Source organism: Grampus griseus, assembly GCF_964374135.1.
Source record: "Grampus griseus genome assembly, chromosome: 11".
NCBI lineage: Eukaryota > Metazoa > Chordata > Mammalia > Artiodactyla > Delphinidae > Grampus > Grampus griseus.
In genome coordinates this window covers 93,334,372-93,353,112 of record NC_139005.1, presented here as the reverse complement: position 1 = coordinate 93,353,112, position 18,741 = coordinate 93,334,372, and the positions used below count along the sequence as shown (strand labels likewise).

General features: G+C 59.4%; 1 long non-coding RNA gene across 1 annotated transcript; it reads left to right on the top strand.

Annotated features, from left to right (window-relative positions):
• Positions 1–1,451: 1,451 nt before the first annotated feature.
• LOC309830241 lies at positions 1,452–16,196 on the top strand. Its single transcript, XR_014297462.1, has 5 exons — positions 1,452–1,592; positions 8,165–8,234; positions 10,449–10,564; positions 10,993–11,070; positions 15,247–16,196. It is a non-coding gene; the product is annotated as an uncharacterized lncRNA (long non-coding RNA).
• The last annotated feature ends 2,545 nt before the right edge of the window (positions 16,197–18,741 follow it).

Genomic DNA, 18,741 nt, shown 5'->3' with positions numbered 1-18,741 from the left:
AGAGAGGACAGGACGTGGTTGGGTGGAAGGAGGTTCCATGCCCAGCCCAGAGAGTGAGGGGGAGCCTCCGGGGGAGGGGGAGCCCTGAAAGCCAGTTCTTGAAGGGAGAGTGGGATCTTCCCCAGGGAGGAGATGCTCCAGGCCAAGGAACGGTGGGGATAAACGCACAGAGGCGGAAATGGCTTGAGGAGGAGGGGCTGCCCTGCAGGCCCGAGAAGCCCCTTCAGCTCAGGGGCTGGCTCCGGAATCTGAGTCTCACACCCCAAAATGCCGGGTCTGGGCAGAGCTGGGGCAGCCTGTTCTCCCCAGCCCACTGTCCCTGCACTCACGCGGCCTCCTGAGATGGCCCACCTAGGACATTCAGACCTGGCAGTCCTGGCCCCTGGCCCGGTCACAGCCTCCTGAGGCTGAGAGTCCAGTTGTAATGGGATCTGTCAGCAGCTCTGCTGGACGGCATCCTGTCAGTCAGCTAAGCTCTGCCCAGAGACCCGAGCGGCTGAGCTGGGAGGAGAGCATCGTCGGCCCACCCGAGAGCCTCACAAGTGCTTGCTGGGTTGCTGCTGTGTGTGGTGGGGTCCTGAGCTCAGTGCGATGGGGAAGAAAAGGAGAAGTCAGGGTCACTGCCCCAAGGCTGACCACCTGGATCTAACTGTGGAGCGGGTCCTGGCCCTCTGGGACTTGGGGGGCGCGGGGGGCAGCTCCTTGACCTCAGACCTGCGCTGGCCCGAGCCCTGTGCCGCGCTGGGTGCTGCCGGGAGATTGGCGAGGCGTGCAGATGGGAGTACAAGGAGAGGGGGTGCCGAGGCCTGGAATAGCTGTGGTTTAGTAACTGCCGGCTTTGCGGCTGTTCTCTCCTTTAATCTGCCACACGTGGGTGCCAAAAAGTAAGACAGGCTCAGCCCGCATCCCAGGCGGCGGGGTGGCAGTGGGGAATGTGGGCTCTGAGGTCCACAGACCCGGCTCCGGCCCAGCCCTGCTCTTGCTAACCTCTCTGTGCCTCAGTGGCTTTGTCTATAAAATGGGGATAAAAGGAACCAGCTCCTGAGGTTGCTGGGAGTCTCAGGCCTGCACCTGGCCCTGTGGTGCACACTGTGTGTGCTTGGGCGTGCTGCTCTCTTCCCGGCTGGAGATGGGGTGCTGACACCCAGCTCCCCCAGGACGGGGTGGAAATTCAGCAAGATTTTACAAGCCGGCACTGTACTGAGTGCCGGCCCCAGCAGGCACTCAGTACAGTGGTTCCCCTTCTGTCTGCTGCGGCGGGCCCGTCCTCGCAGAGGGCCGTGCGCCCACTGTCGAGATTGGGCCGGGTGACCCGGGGCCGTCGCCGCTGTTTCCCAGACACTGCTTCTCTTGACCTCAGTGGCTTTCCTTCCCTCTGCTCCCTGAGACCTGTGCCAGGCGTGGTCACCCTGACCTTCCTCCCAGGCCCCTCCCTGCTCGTGGCCAGTGATTCAACAAGCATTTGCTGACAGGGGCTGCAACAGGAGAGGGTCATGACGATGCGGAACGCGTCGGAACACACTGGCCTTGGCAGTGGCTGGCAGTCCATTGAGGAAGGCAGACCCAGGAGCAGAAAAGCAGGATGCCTTTAAGTAATCTGCTAGTGCGGAGGGAGGGTGGGGTTCAGGGGAATGCGGGGTTCGGGGAAGGGAGAAGCTCTCACTGCCCAGAGCACTGGGGGAGGTGTCACAGAGGAGGTGGCATTGAACTAGGCCGTGGCATTTCCAGGGGAGGGATGAGACGGGGGAACGCCTGGGGAAGGCACCCTCGGGTGAGGGGGCAGGGGCATGTGCAGAACAACAGGGGCCTGAGGAAGCTGGTGAGATGGATGTGGAGGGCAGTGGAGGATTTGGGGGTGCAGCTCCCAAGAGGGCAGAGGGAGGAGGAACGGGACGAAGACGAGGGTTTTTTTTTTTGCGATACGCGGGCCTCTCACTGCTGTGGCCTCTCCCGTTGCGGAGCACAGGCTCCGGACGCGCAGGCTCAGCGGCCACGGCTCACGGGCCCAGGCGCTCCGCGTCATGTGGGATCTTCCCGGACCAGGGCACGAACCCATGTCCCCTGCATCGGCAGAGGGACTCGCGACCACTGCGTCACCAGGGAAGCCCGGTGAGGGGTTTCTGGGGTTGAGGACAAGGAAGCTTCCAGCTGTTGAGTGTCCCCCACTTGGCAGGCACTGGGCTCCCTCCCTTACGACCGCGATGTCCTGTATCCTCAACAGACCTCCGAGGTGGAGATCACCGTCCCCATTTACAAATGAAGAAACTGAGGCTGGGCGGGCGAGGTATCTCGCCCAGGTCCAGTTAGGAAGCGACTTCAGCCGGGACCTAGACCCTGGCCTGCCGGCCTCAGCGGCCCTGCTTGTCAGGGCACAAGCTGTGTCCACAGGCCTGCTGTTTACCTCCCGCCCAGTGGACAGCTGGGGTCCCCACGGCCAGTCCACACCTCCGTCCATCGGGCTCCCAGCTGCTTCCTTCCGCCGGCAGCAGGCCTCCACCTGCCCTCTGCTCGGCCTGCCGCAGCCCCCGGCATTCACTTAATGGTGGCAGCGACCACAGCCCTGCAGCCACCGCCAGCCCCGGCCTCTCCGGGGCCGTCTGTGCGTGGGCAGCGGTGACTCGCCCACCAACACCTCAGTCCCCTCTGCCGGGCCCAGCCAGAGTAGGCGTAGGGGAGATCGCAGCCTTCTCTGGACACGTCAAGAGGCCGAGTCACAGGCCCCAGCCCTCTGCCTGGGAGAGCAGTGCGCCTCGGCCAGGGAGAATGAAACGCTGGTCACCGCACCGGGGCCCGCGGGGGTGGGGGTGGGGGTGGGGGTGGGAGGGGGCCAGGGGCACCGAGGCAGTCGGTGGGAGAAGGTGAAGAGCAAGGGCTTGGTAATGGGGCCCGTGGCATCCAAGGCGGCGCGCACGCTGCCAAGGGGACGGGCTGCCCTTGAAGCTCGCGGGGGGCCTGTGGAGAGATCTTCTGGTGAATATTTAATGTTCTTGGAAGCGATGCAGAGAAGCTCCAGGATCCCGCCTAGCCTACTTGCTGCTCCTCCGGAGAACAGAGCCTACGGGCAGGCAGGGGTGTCCCCTGGCTTGTGGGCTCCCCGGCCAGCGCCTCCCCCTCCCTGCAGCAGGACCGACGGAGCTTGTGAAGCAAGGCTTAGCTCCTTTCGGGAACAGGGAGCAGAAACCGGAGGGTGTCCTGCAGGCCCCTCCCCCGAGTCTGGGAGGGGAATTGTTCAATTTTAGCCATGAGCCACCACCCTGTTCTATTTTCCTTTTGTTCTCCTCATCTCATATTTAAAGCAACCACCTCCCACTGCCAGCTGCTGTCTTCAATCCTTAGAAAGATGGGGCGGGAGAGGGCGGGTGGGGTAGAAAGAGGGCAAGCTGCGGAGGCAGCAGACCTGGATCTGTATTCATAATATTGCCAGACTGTCGGGTGCCCCAGGCGTGCCAGGCCCTGCACTAAGCATTCTCCAAACTCGATCTCATTTAAGTCGTGCATCCCCCCTGTGAGGAGATACTCCCAGCATCCCCCTTTTACAGATGAGGCATCCCAGAGAGGTCAGGCTCGGGGTCTCACAGCCAAGATTCACCGTAGGCCTACAGGACACCCCAGCCCAGCTCTTAAACCTCTTCGGGAGTCTGCCCGCCAGCTGGGACAGCCACTGTGCTTCTCAGATCTCAGTTTTCTCACCTGCAAAATAGGGTTCCCAGCTTCTGCCCTGCCTCCTTCCCAGGGTTACTGTGGGGCGCCAAGGAGATGGTGGCCATGGAGGTGGAATTGCTTTAAGGTTAGAAGTGCCGATTGGGGATTGGGGTCAGGGCCAGTCTGGGGAGCCATCTGCTGCCCTCGGGCCCCCACTTCTACTGGGAGACTTGGGAGTGTGGAAGGTGGGGCTCAGCAGGGCAGGTAGGTAATTACCTCCAAGGCCCTGTCGGCACCGGTGCCCTGCAGGGTCAGAGCGTGAGGGGCAGGGTGACCACACACACACACATCCAGTGGCCAAGGAACCCAAACAGCGGGGACCAGACCTTCCGTCTGTGTCTGTCCTTCCAGCCTCAGAATGGCCGGGGAAACTCCCTGAGGAGCCCCTGCCCTAACAGTAGGGAAATGACTTCCTAGAGAACTTGGGATGTGCCCGAAGCGGGGGCTGGCCTGGGGCAGAGGTTTCTCCTCCACATACCAATAGCCTCAGAGACGTGGTAAGAGTGGTGTCAGCTCCTCTAGGACTCTTCCCCCCCTGTGGTCCCTGGGCACTCCATCTAGAGGGTCACTTTGTCCCCACGGTGTCCCCACGGTGCCTCATCTTCTGTCCTGGTATCTATACTTGCTACGTTTTATTGACTTGATGGTGGAGACTATGGCTTATCTCTCTATCACGGGGCCTGATACGTATCAAAGATGCATTGTGACTAGCGAGCAAGTGAATAAAGATGGTTGGAGGGAGGGAGGGATGGATGGATGGATGGATGGATGGGTGGATGGGTGATAAATGAGAGGAAAAGTCTTCTCCGGGAAGCTCAGAGCACCAGGGCACACGAGGCAGTCACATGAGTGACAGCTGGGTCAGGGGCGTCCCTTGACTTCTGATGCCCTCGGCCAAATTTCCTGGCCCCTCACAGGAGGCCTCGGGTTTATTTGGGACTCAGAAAGTCACTCCCCTTTGATCTGGTTCATAAGGAAACTGAAGACTCAGAAGCAGCGTGCGTGGGTTCCCAAGGCTAGAAGGGCTTGCTAAGAGCAAGAGGTTGTGCTCAGACCCGAGTTCCAACACCAGCTCCACCGCTTGCTGGCTGTGTAGCCTTGAGTGAGTCCCTTTCCCTGAGCCCCATTCTCTTCATGGGTAAAGTGGGGTGAAGTCCTTGTCCTCCTATCCCAGAGGTCACTGGGAGGGTCAGGCCTATGGAGCAGCAGTTGAAAGGGGGTCAGGGGTGAGCCACTGCCATTAAAGCCTCTGCCAGAGCGTCGTCATTGGCAGGGGAGCCTTCAACGCGGACCCTGCACCCCCAGTTGGCCTGTGACGACCGCCTTCTGCCTGCTGTCCTGGTGCTCTTCCCAGCCATCACTCAGCAATGATTTAATGAGCTCCGGAGGTGCCAGGCCCTGTGCAGAGGAAATAGGCACCCACTGTGGTCCCTTGCCGTTGGGGACACAGTCTAGGGCAGACGAGCTCTAAAGAGGCTTCCTGGAGAACGCTGTGCAGCCCGAGCAGAGATAAGCTGGTGGGTGTCCAGCAGACGCGTGTTCCAGGCAGAGTCCCCTGCGGAAGCCCCCGATGGCCCTGGCAGGTGCAGAAACTCTCCCTTGAACACTGTCTAGTCTGGAGCTTTTTCGGGAGCCTGGAGCCGAGGGGCTTTGCATTATATAACCCCCTACAGGGCTTAGCACAGGGCTTTGTACACAGCTGGTGCTCAATAAATGTTAAGTGAATGCCCTTATCATTTGCAAAACCTTTCAGCACATTCTTTGTGCTGCTTCTGCTGGGGTCAGGGACATGGGACAGTGGGACATGCTTGCCGACCCGGAGGAGCTTGCAGTTCCGCAGACATGGAGCTGGCAGGACAGCTCCACGTGCAAAGTGCCATTGTGGGCATGGGTGCACCCAGGAGGGGCGCTGAGACAGAGGAGGGACATTGAACTGAAATGGACCTGAGTTCAATGCGAGGGGAAGGAACTGAGGCAGAACTCGGGATGTGTACACAAGCCCTGAAGACAGAGCGTGACATTTTCAGAAAACAAGGCCATTTGGTGGGGCGGGGGCGGGGGAGATGAGCAGGTTGGGGCGACAGTTGAGAGACGCCTCCGGAGAGTCAGGCAGGGGCCAGGCCTTCGTGGGCCTTATTCGCTGCAGTAAGGATGGAAGTGGGGGCAATGAAGGAGGTGACAGCATCCGCGTGGCAGGGTCTAGCTGCCACACAGAGGGCAGGCTGGGGGTTCAGGGGGAGGCCTGCACCGGGATGGAGAGGGTGCTGAATTGGGGGAAGCAACAGTGTGCAGGGACCCACTGAGTGCTGGGAACGCAGGGCTGGATGGAGGGCCTCGAGGAGGCATGGGGAGGGGTCGCTCAATCCTTCCTTGGGCTGGGTGGTCCTTGCATTTCCCCCACCCCCAGCTTAGAGCCCCTGTGGACCTGGGAGGGGCAGTGCCACCCTGGAGATGGACCAGCTTCTTTGGAGGTTTGTCCAGGGCCAGGAGTGGGGCAGGGTAAGCATTCTGTTATTGAGGAGCCCGGAGCCCAGCCCTGCCTTCCCCTTGGCCCCTTGACCTGCGGTCCCTTCTCTTATCAGTGCTCCTAACCCCACCCCAGCCTACCTGGCTAGGGCTCCCTCTCTTGCCCCGCCTCCACTGCATCCCCAGAGCCTTGGGCCCTCCCTGGACTCCATCTCTGGGCACCCCTGCAGGAGATGGCCCTCCCTCTGTGGCTGGCTCCAGCAGATGCCACCTCACTCTATCCTCGCAGTATCCGCACCCCCTTTGAGGCTACCTGGGCGACCTAGCTGCCTGGCCTTCCAGCTGTTTGCATAGCGGCCATGGTACCACTTCCAGATCCTGGGACTCATCTCGGTGGCCCTGCTGCTACACTTGGCTTCCCCCTCCTCTTGGGCCCCTTTAGGTGGCCTTGTCACAGCCAGGGCATCCCTTGCCTGATCCCCCCTGCCCCCAGTTCGGGAGCCCCTGGAGGCACTTAGCCCAAAGCCGTGGGGGCTTCAGGAGCCGCAGGACTTCAAGGGTGGCAAGGGCTCTGTGGAGAGAGGGGCTGCCCAACAGAGCCTGGGGCCACAGTCCTGCAGGAGGGCCAGGGCGAACGGGGTGAGCTCTCTGCCCACCCCGTCTACACAGCCATGTCACGCTGGGGGAGAAGGACAAGCTCTTCCATGTCACCCAAGGAGAAGTTCGCTGACCAACAGCGAGAGTGCCGAACGGACATTCAGGGACTCGAGGGTGGGGCTCAGCTGGTTTCTCCCTCGCCTCCGGGCCCCTCTGTCCCAGACTCCCTCTGTCCTCTCTCCGACATCCCTCTCACTGGATGCTGTGCATGCTGGGCCAGTCCCTACATTCAGCAGTGGCTCTAACCCCGGGCCATGGCTGAGAACCCTGCTAACACGGTGAGCGCTGAGCTCCCACAGGATGCGGGTGCCAGGGAGAGGCCTTGCTGCCCAGACTGGCCAGGAGGGCATCTCAGAGGAAATAGCATTTGAGCTGGGCCTGGAAGGGGTTCCTGCAGGTCCCAGGGAGGTGAGGAGGGGTCAGGGCATTGCAGCTAAAGTCGCTGTGGGTGGGAGTGGACAGAGCTGAAACCGAAGCTGGGTGAGGCATACACCTGTCATCCAACCGGCAGCAGCGAACCAAGGAGGGCTTCTTGAAGGATCATGATGCCAGAGAGCCAGGAGAAAAGGTCTCCCGGCCTCTTCTCCCAGCTCGGAGGGCTGACAGGAGACAGCCAGTGGGCCAGTCACCTGCCCTGCTAGTCAGTGTGAGCTGGGCTGTGAGTTATACTGTAGGCCCAGGAGACCACGGCCTCCTAACCCAGCTCCCTTACCCACATCTCACTCACCCATCATGACTAGAAGGACGACGCTGCTCCCTGGTTTAAGCCCCACCCAATAGATTCCCCACTGCCCCAGGATAAAACCCAGCTCCTCACCCAGCCCGCAAGGCCCAGCATGGCCTGGCCTCACTGCTTCTCAGCAGGGCCCAGCTGCCTGGGCATCCAGCGCCAGCCCTGCCCCTTGGGTGTGGGGTTCCAGGGTCAGTGAGGGCCAGGCCAAGTTGACAGAGCCGCCCGACCCCCTGGGGTACCTACCTCACCTGGTAATGCTCCCACATCAAGGAGGCCGAGTTGTACCCCCAGCATGACCAGCTGGGCCCGTCCTGTTGGAAGAGGGGCTACCAAGAGGGTCGTGGCCTTGGGTACAGCCAAGTAAACCCCGTGGCCCCACCCCATGCTCCCCATCCACCAGCCCTGCCCTCCCCGACCCCATCTCCACCTTGCAGTCCACAAGTCTAGGGAAACCCAGACAAAGCAGCCCCAGCAGCAGGCCCTCTTCAGATCCAGGAGATGAGGACCTGGGAGGGGAGCTCTAGGCTCTGCCGTGGACTAGCTCTGGGTCCCCAGGACCAGCCACCCCGCTCTGGGCTCATTTCCTCCTCTGTACCGCTTTTGCAGTGCCCTCCGGCCAACGCTTCCATGGTACAATTTTCCAACTCTGCTCGGGCCGCATCCTGCTTCCTCCAAGGTGAGTTCCTTCCTCCACCACTAGGGGTCCTCTGGGAGGCTGGTCTCACTGCTGCTGGCGGTGCGGGGCGACCTCTCGTGGACACATGTGGGCATAACATGGCTCGTCCCTGACTGCCCCGGCCGGGACCGCAGGAGGGCGCTGGGAGGGCCGGCCCGGCTCTGCCCACACCCTGCTCTCCTCCCAGGCCCAGGGGGCCACAGGCCACCTCCTCGGGTTCATTGGGCCCAAGTGGGAAAAGGCGTGGTGGCTTTGAATCAGTCGGACCTGACTTCCTTCCGCTCTTCACTGGCAAACACTGAGCACCTGCTGTGTGCCGCGCCTGTGTGGGTACTGAGACAGCCACCTAAGAGCAGGCAGGTCCCCACTGTTACTGAAGTTGTGGTCCAGCCAGGCCCCTGTGCCTCCACTTCACACTCCGAGCCCCACGTCCCTCCTGTAACTTTGCCTGCTCGACAGCCCCACCTCGCAGGGCTGCCATGACAACAGAGGTACCGGTGCTCGGGCCCTGGCCCAGGGCAGACACCCGGGACCCAGTGACTCCCTCGGTAGGTCACCAATCCCTCCTCCCCCACCCCCCCACTTCCACACTCTGCTGCCCCTTTTCCCAGAGGGTTGTTCCAAGGGCTTCCAGCGGGACCCCCCGAAATCCCAATGCCTGAGCACCCCCATGCTGGGCCGCCTCTTCTGGGAGATCATTTCGGTGCTACCCCCGCCCACCCAAGGAAGGGGTCAAGTTAATAGAATTTGACTGCGAAGCTCTTTATAAAATAAAGATCCTTTCATAGACTGAGGGAGTGCTCTAAAATTTGCCTTTCAGGCCCCTTTGGATTTTCTGCTCAGTGCGTTTGCTTAAAGCGGGGCAGTTCTGAGCCCCTCCCCCTCCAATGGCCAACCCAGGCCAGAGCATCTGGGCTTAAATACTGTCACCCCAGAGAAAAACACAGAGAAAGGCCCCAGAGAAAAACACAGGCTGGGCCAGTCCCTCTCAGCCCCCAGGGAGCCCTCCCAGAAAGCAAGAAGGCAGACCCTTGGTACTTCATTCTGTGTCTGGGAATGTCCTATCCAAAGCAGGGCCCCCAACCCCAAGCCTACAGTCACCCTGAGGAGGGACTCTTGCCATGCTCCACACTCCTTCCCAAAAAAGAAAAGAAAAGAAAAAAAAACAAACCCAGGGACATTCCTCACAGCCACTCACACATCTGTAATTTACCTGGTGATGCAGGGTGAGTACACTGAAGCACAGAGAGGTTTAGTATCCTGCCCAGGGTCACACAGCCATGGGAACTTCACAGAGAAGGGAATCCAGAGCAGACTACAAGTGCAGTGTTCTGCAGAGACCCCAGGCCCATTTTCCTGGACCATCTGGCTCACCTTCAGAAAGGCCTGCCTCTAGACCAGTTTGGGCAGGAAGCCAGGGAGCCGGCAGGTAAGTGCGAGGCTCCCTGCTGGTTCTCATTTCATCCTCGCCACGGTCTCTCAAGGTAGATGACACTATTCCACTTTTGACAGATGAGGAAACCAAGACCCAGGGAGGCAAAGCCACACCCACAGTCACACAGCTCTCCCGCAGGTGCCGGATTCTGTCCCTGCCGCTGCGGGCAGGTTGCTGACATGCCCCCTCCACCAGGACAGCAGGTCTCTGGCCTCTGACCGCTGGGCTCTGGGGTGGAGAGCCAGGTAGGGAGTGGGCAGGGGGCCTTTCCATCTAATGTCAGGCTGACCCAGGAGCAGGAGACCCCTGCCAGCTTCTACTTCTCTGACGTGGAGCAGCACAGTTCAGAAATGGCGGCTTTCCTCCTGGCTGGTGCGCCTCCCCCGGCCAGGTTCCTGGCAGCCCTGGGCCTGCGCCTTGGGAGCACGGACAGATCGGCAGACCTCCTCAAGCTCATCCCGGCCCTGGGGTTCGCTGCCCCCACTCCGATTCTCCAGGGACAGATTCTTCCCCTGATGCTTGGCCCCGAGCCTGGGGACACCTGGGGGCTGGCATCCATGGCATGTCAGACCCTCTGGCCTCATCATTCACCAGATGCTTTCCTTGGACAAGCCCCTTAATTTCTCCAAGCCCAGCTTCCGGTAAAGGTGATGGTCACCTTACATCTCACTTTTCAGAGATTTTAGTGAGCTAATAGGGGGTAGGAAAGTTGCCTAGCACCTGATTAACAGGCACTAAAGAAAAGCGTGTTTCTTTCCCTTTCCTTTCTTCTGGGGCAGAATCCTGGATTTCTGGAGGTCCCCGTGGCCGTGGGCCAAAGGGTGAATATTATCAAGGAGATCTGAGACGTCACCACTAGCAAGAGAGCTCTGCAAAACCTTCTTCACGTCCCCAGGTGAGTGGGCCCACCTCTCCAGAGTCCCCGGCCTGGGGAGACAGGCGAATCGAGAGCCCTCCTCGCGCTGAGCCACCCCCTGAGGCCTGCCCCTGCCCACTCTGTCTCTGAACAGAGTCTGTGTGTCTCGTATGTGTCTCTGAATGTGTCTCTTGTGTTGTCTCTATGGATTTTTTTATATTTATTTATTTGGCTGCGCCGAGTCTTAGCTGCAGCATCGAACTCTTCACCGCAGCACGCGGGACCCAGTTCCCTGACCAGGGATCGATCCCGGGCCCCCTGCATTGGGAGTGCGGAGTCTTACCCGCTGGACCACCGGGGAAGTCCCTCTCGATGTGTTTTTTTGTGTTCGTGTGTGTCTGTGTGTCTGTGGGTGTGTCTCGGTGTGTGTTTGGAGGTGACCACAAACTTTCCTCTGTCTCTCCAAGTGCCAAGGGAGCAGGGGAGAGCTGCCCCGGGGCTGTTTTGCCCACTGTCGCTCTGAAGACATCCACGAACCACCACAGGTGAGGTTCAGATACAGACACTGAGTTTCAGGCCTGGGGAGACCCAGAGGATACACAGCGCCACCCCTTCTTTATCCTAAACTGTGCAGCACAGATTCATTCATTCAGTCGTAATATTTCAAATGAGTTTTTAAAAAAAATCATTTGAAATAAAGATCATTTCATGTAACCCTCACAATAACCCCATGAAGCATTATGTCCCCAGAGAGGCAGCTTCGAGGGCTCCACGGCCCCTGCTACACGAGCTCCAACAGCTGCTTCCTGGCTCATTGCGAAGTTGCATCAGTGGCCTCGCCCGCCCCACCCCGACCCTGTTTGAGGCCATGGCTGAGTGGGCTACAGGGACAATCAGTCCCCTCCTAGTCCCTCCAGGGCAGGGGGCCACTGGGCCTGAGGCCAGGGTAGCTCCATCAGAGAGCCTTGTGGCCCTTGGTGATGTGGCCTCCCTCCTGATGGTCAGGACAGCAGCGACCACCCCAGGATGGGCCCTGGAACCCCAAGGACTAAGGAGGTTTGGCTTCTAACAGCCAAAGCCCCGGTTGTTTTTCTGTCCTTCTCGAGTTCTTTCCCTGCTGGCCAGCCCGGTGTCTTTGCCAGCTGCTGCAGACCGTGGTAGGAGAGGGCATCCCCAGCCCCTATCCAGCCAGGAGTATTGTTACCAAGACATGAATCAAGTTCAGGTGTCCTGCCAACTGTCACCAGCCCGAACCTCAGGCTCACTGCACTTCACAGATAAGAGGGCCCCCCAAAAAGCTACGTGCAAAAATCAGTCTTTCATTTATAATGCACACAAGAGGCTTGTTAGTGACAAAGAGCTCGAGAAGAGAAGGGGTCCTCCTTCACCTCCCCTGGTCAAGTGAAGAAGCTTTTGAGAACGGAATAACCACCTCCTAACTGCTTAGGGATCCTCGTATCAGCCAGCACAGGCCCGGGCACACTTGTGCCCACAGCACAGGGTCACCAATGCCATGGCAGAGGGCGGGGGGAACTCGGAGGAGGCGGCCTGTGTCCTGATCTTGCAGGTGCAGACCGGCCCGCTAGGCAAGCGGGGAGGTCAACTCACGAAGCAGGAGGAGCAAAGGCGGGGCGGCGCAAGCAGCCCTGGGGGTTTGGGTTTTTTAAGTAAATAGCTCTTATGTATTGTTTTTAGATTAATTAGTTAATTTATTTATTTTTGGCTGCACTGGGTCTTCAGCGGGCTTTCTCTGGTTGCAGCAAGCAAGGGCTACTCTTTGTTGTGGTGCGCGGGTTTCTCATTGCGGTGGCTTCTCTTGTTGCGGAGCACGAGCTCTAGGCGCGTGGGCTTCAGTAGTTGTGGCGTGTGGGCTCAGCAGTTGTGGCTCATGGGCTCTAGAGCGCAGGCTCAGTAGTTGTGGTGCAAGGGCTTAGTTGCTCCGCGGCATGTGGGTTCTTCCTGGACCAGGGCTCGAACCTGTGTCCCCTGCATTGGCAGGCGGCTTCTTAACCACTGAGCCACCAGGGAAGCCCCCTTCACGGAGTATTTGAGGAAGGGTCAGTGTGCTGGGGCACCCCAGAACACCCCAGTTCCATGATTCTCTAGGAGGACTCACAGGGCCTGGCCGAGTCGTAGTCATGGCTATTTTCGCAAAAGGATACAGAGCTTGATTAGCAAAGGGAAAGGGTGTGAGGGCCACGTCTGGAGGAAACCAGGCTCAGGCCTCCGAGGGTCCCTCCCAGTGGAGTCACAGGTGCTTAACGTCTGCTTAAGGAAGATCATTCTGGAAGCTTTATGGTGTCTGGAGGGGAGCGGGGACAGCTAGGGGAAGCTGCAAAAATCACCCAGAGTCCAGTTCTGGAACTGGGGTTCACTGGAGAGGACAACAGCACGAGAGGCCTCAGCCGGGCAGAGGGACTGTTGGGCGGGAAGCGGGAGGTGGCCCTGTGCTGACGGGTCCCGGGGGGCAGGGGGGCAGAAGGTGGTACAGGATCCAAGGAGCCTGTCCTGGGAGGGCAGCTGCTGGTTAGGGGTGGGGGTGGGCTGGGGCGTGAGACAGGGGATCTGGGGTGGGCGCTGGCTGCTACACAGAGGCCGGAAGAGGAAGGCGGAGAAATTGCCCGAATTGTGAATAGCTTCAGCCTCCTCGGCCCCTAGAGCAAAACTGCTGCGAATTAAACACAGGAGAATGGAGTGACTGAGAAGCAGGGGATAGGACAGGGAGATGCAGGCGAAAACAGGAGCATTTGAGCACGTCAGACAATAAGCAAAACAGGCATCAGCTCAGGCCCCACCCCGCCCAACATCCCCAACACCTCCCAACACCCTGCACCCCTCCCAACACCCCACACTCCTCCCAACACCCCCAACACCACCAACTCCTCCCAACACCCCCCACCCCTCCCAACCCCAACACCTCCCAACAGCACCCACCCTTCCCGACACCCCAACACCTCCCAACACCCCCCACCCCTCCCAACACCCCCCAACCCCTCCCAACACCCCCCACCCCTCCCAACACCCCGCACCCCCAACCCCTCCCAACCCCAACACCTCCCAACACCCCCCACCCCTCCCAACACCCCAACACCTCCCCACACCCCCCACCCCTCCCAACACCCCACCCCTGCCAACACCCCCCACCCCACCCCGTGACTGAGCTGTCCATGTGCCGCAGGCACTGTCCTGGGCATGGAGTCACGTAACTCACTCCCAAGCACGTCCTGGGGGCTGGAAAGGTTCGGGGAGGGTGATTGGAGCAAAGACAGGGGCAGCTACGGCAGTGGGGAGGGCTGAGCCTGGGGTGGGCTCTGGAAGGGACCCCAGAGGCAGTTCATTCAGCCCCTGGGTGGGCAGGCTGAGGCTTGCCGCAGGTCACGTCACTCCCAAGTAGCAGCCCCGGTCTACCATCCGTGTTTTCCACACCCTCAGGAGTGTGCACGTTTGCACACACACACCCCCCAGCTGCTAAAGGCAAGTCCCGTCTTGGACGAGTGGGGTGAAGGGGCAGCCCCAGGCCATCCCTCCCTGGACCCGCCCTCCCCTCCCACCCTTCGGAATCAAGGAGTCAACATTCCTGAGCCCACGGCTCCGGACCGCCAGGCCCAACAGCCCGGGCCGGTGGCTGCAGGCCATGCCGGTTATGATGCCCAGGGGCACAGACTGGGGGCCCTGGGAGGTGTTAGTGGAGGCCAGCCCATAGGCCTGAGCCAGGTAGGTGACCACATTTAATCTCTGCAGCCCTGCCTCGCTCCACCCATGTGCCACCAAAGCCAGCCACCCAGATTCCCCTTCACCTGGAGGGCTCTGGCTCCCGGGAAGTAGAGACCTCCAGGAAACGGGCGGTGGGGGCCATGCTGGGCACAGAAGGTGGACTGAATGAACTGGGGTCCCCAGACTGAAATGCCCTCAGCCGTGACCCAGGGCCCGCCAGCCCTGCACCCTCTCTGGGGTCCACACTGAGTGCCTCGTGATGGGACATGCCTCCCCAGGCAGGCTGCAGTGCTGATGGCTGGGTGCTGAGTGCCCCTCCGAGGTCTGTCCTGCCTGGGCGAGGCATGCCGGCCACACCAACAATAACACTGTGGCAAAGACTGGCCACCTCTTGAGGACTCATGCAGACCCTTCTCCCCAGGCCTTGGAGAACAGGGAAGGGCGGCAATGACCCCCACGCCCCACCCCACCCCGTCATGCAGGCCACTCCTCCCGCCCTTCAGGTCACCATCTCTGGCAGCCTCTGTGACTCCCCAGGTCTGGGTGAGGAGTCACAGCCAGACCTTACACACAGCAGGCACGATGTCAGGGCCCACCACACTTACAGGGCCCACGGAGATGTTTTAATTATTTTTATCAACCAGAAGGGGGGAAAGTGGATATAATCCAGCCTGGATTATATTCTTCTTTATAGCAGCACAATCACAAAATAGAATTTTTAATCCGTTTTTGGAAGCAGGGGCCCACAGAAGTCATACTGAGGCCCTGGTCACGGGGGACCCTTAGAGGCCTGTGTGCCTCCCGGGGCCTTGCTGTGTGGTGATGATCTGCTCACTTGATGGCCTCCTCCAGAAGGGCCACGTCTTACTGTCAGAGCAGGCACACAGTAGGCAATGGGTGAATAAATACACGCTTGTAAATTAAAAAGTGGTTTGCACTGACTGAGCACTTGCCCTGTGCCAGGCACTGTGCTCAGCTCCTGAGAAACAGACATGCCCATTTTACAGATAAGGACATGGAGGCTGAGAAAGGCTAAACGACTGGCACGAGTTGTTCACCAGGAAAGCCCAGGTGTCAAGCCTGCACCACTGGCCAGCAATGTCCCCACAGGAGGTGGAGCAGCTGGTGGATGTGTCATTTCCAGGAGGGACAACCTCACATAGATATCAGGCAAGTCCCCCGATGTCAGCCTATGAGTTCTGACACATGGGCCAGCGCCCTTGAAGGCCCCAGTGCCGCCCTGACCTTCCTCCAGGCCACAGCCCGTGCGGGCTGTTCCTCCATGCGCCCAGGCGCTGTGCTGGGGGCGTGATGAGTGATCATTGTAGCCCACACTCTCTGTGTACCAGGCACCAGCCCGTCCAACCCTCATGGTACCCCTGGGGGCTGTGACTGTTATTCCCGTTCCAGAACACCGCCTGAGAAGTGGGCAGAGACAGGGATGCGGGAGCCATTCCTTCCACCTTGGGAACTTGGGGAGGCAGGGAAGCAAGCCTTCATGAGACAAGAGACCTTTGAGTGCATCCATGAACGATTAGGATTTCATTAGGTAGAGAAACAGGGGGAGGGCATTCTAGGCCGGGGCACAGCCTGAGCGAAGGTGTGGGAGTGGAAGGGGCCCCGGGGCGCCGCTGGACTGCAAGTGAGGCTGCAGGGAGTATCGGACTGCTGGCTTTCCGAGGCTGTACGAGGGAGGGGGATGTTTGAAGATTGAGGAGCTGCAGTCAGGCGGGCACTTGGTGCACGTGTATCGAGCATTTATGAGGAGCCAGGCATTGTAATAGGCATGGGGGAACAGAGAGGACTAGGGCACAGTCACCCACTGGAACCTGCCTGGGAAAGTCCATCTCGGTGGGGATCCACATCTGTCCCTGGCGCCCCGGCAGGCCCGGGCGTCTTTCCCTCCTCGACTGGACTTCTTCCATAAAACAGGCCTAACTGCACTTGCCACCTGGTGACGGAGCCTCCCTGGATAAAAGATTCTGTAAATACAGAGCGCTGTCGCCAGGGCTCTGGGCGGGGTGGAGTAGGGAGGTCGCGTCAGACTCCCAGGAGGCAGAGAAACAGCCCCTGGGGGGCTGAGGGGCCACCAAAATGCTCTGAGGTTTCCGCCTCTTGGTGGCTGTCAAACGTGTTCCTGCAGCCAGGAAGTCTGACATTAAAGTCCCCCCCACCCCCGCCCCCACCAAGGCTACTCTGCCTGTGATGGTTAAATGACAGACGCCAACAGGCTGGCGGGTGAGGACGGCAGGGAGGAGGAGATGGAGGGGCCTTGGTGGCTGGAGGCGTTACCCTCACCCGTGTGTGCATCTGACACAAAGTGTATTGAGCACCTACTAGGATCAGTCCTGCTGCAAGTGTCGGGAATCCTGGGGGAGGCAGACAGGGACACGGCTCATTCCGCCACTACGTGGGGGGGGGGGGGGAACGGGGAAGCCCGGTCTCTGGAAGCACGGAGAAGCTACCTGACTTGACTTTGAGTCCAGGACAAACCCGTCTCCCTTCGTCTCTCAAAGACCCCGGCGGCAAAAGCCCTTCGTGCTGAAGCAGCGCCGCTGCCCAGCTGACCTCATACCCGAGGAAACAGAGGCCAGGGAGCCTCGCTGGCTTGTCCCAGGTCACACAGCCAGTTGTGTAACAGACAGGACAGTTATTATTTGCATTTTACGAACGAGAGGTGAAGTGGCTCACAGAGCAGGCCACAGAGAAAGCAAGCGGTGCACCCGGCCTAGACCCAGGGCTGCAGATCGCGGGCCCCCCCTTGCTTTTCGGCTGATGCGGGACTTGCCACGGCTGCTGCTCCTCTGGGCTGGAGTGGAAGAAGGTTCCAGAGCCCCAGAGCACTCAGGTTGGCCTCTGGCAGGCAGGGGCTGGGGCGGGAGCCAGTATGGGCTCCTCTCACTGAGCTGTTCCTCGGCATCTCCAGCACAGAGCCAACCTCTCCATTAAGCAGAGCGGGCTCAGCGCCCAGGACGCAGGATGCTTCAGGGGCCCACGGAAATGTTTTCATTTCATTTCTTTTAAAACCGGAAGAAAAATTAAGCATAATAATAATGAATACTTACTCATGAATCAAGCCTAGATTAGTCATCTTTCTACCCACGTGGTTGTAAAATATAATTAAAAAAATTTTTTTTATGAAGGAAGGGGCCACCGAGGCAAAAGTGCCTGGCAACAGAGAAAGCCATCGTGTGGCCCCACAGCAGCGGCTGCGCCGTCAGCCACCCAGAGCCTGTTCCAGCTGGGGCAAAGCTGGCCACCTCTGCCCTGCCACTGTTTATGAAACGATGACGGAAGAAAGGAGGAGCAATAACAGAGCAGTGAAAAGAGAGGAGGGGCGCTGGGAGAACACTAACAAATGAATGGTGGCCGGGCAGAGAGACGAGTCTGAAAGGGCAGAGCGTGGCTCAGGGAGAAGATGGCAGAAAGGCCAGGGGCAGCGGAGACGGGCAGACAGAGCTGTGTGTGATCGCACAAGTCTGACAGGTCCCATCAGTGAGGATGGTCAGGACAGAGGGAGGCGCCTCACACAGTCCTGGGAGCCTTGAACAACAAGACCAGGAATTTCCCAGGGGCCCTAATTACGTTCCCGTGCCTGCCATAACAAATTACCACAGATTTAGTGACTTAAAACAACAGAGATTTCTTCTCTCATAGTTGAGAAGACCAGAAGTCCAAAACCAAAATCACTGGACGAAAGTCAAGGTGTTGGCAGGGCCTTGCTCCCTCTGGAGACTCTAGGAGACACTCCGTCCCTGGCTTCTCCCAGCTTCCAGTGGCCGCCAGCATTCCTTGTCTCGTGGCCGCACATTCCAATTTCTGTTTCTGTGGCCACATTGCCCCCTCCTCTTCTCCTCTGCCTCTCTCTTAAAAGGACACTGGTGATTACATTTAGAGCCCACTCTGATAATCCAGGATAATCTCCCCATCTCAAAATCCTTCCTTTAATCGCATCTGCAAAGACTTTCCGTGTACGGGAACATTCACAGGTTCCAAGAATTAGGACCTAATATCTTTGGGGCCCATTATTTACCTACTACAGGCCCACAGAGGCAACACAGTTTAGCAGAGGGCTGCCTCTAGCCAGCCTGTGGCCATGGCCCATGCCTGAGACCAGTGGAAGGCACATGGCCTCTTGCTTTACGAACCAGCACATCCTGGGAAGGGGGTCCTTCTGCCGGGATCCTTGGAAGGGAGTGAAGCAGGCTCTGCAACGGAGGTGGCGGGATGTGGAGACTCCACTGGACTTAGCTAGGACAGAACTGAGGCATTAAGCTCCTTGGGGTGGAGAAGGTGTCAAGAGAAGGCCCCTCCCCTACCTGGAGGCTGACTCTCAATCTGATTTCAATTCTCACTTCACTCATCCCACGTTCAGCAGATACTCAGACATGAGCCAGCTTGTCTTCAGGGAGCTCGAAGCCTAACCCCAGAGGCAAGCACTGTTGTCTTCAGTAGATTGTAACTGCAGGTGAGGCCCCTCTTGTCTGGGTGGGGCAGTGGAG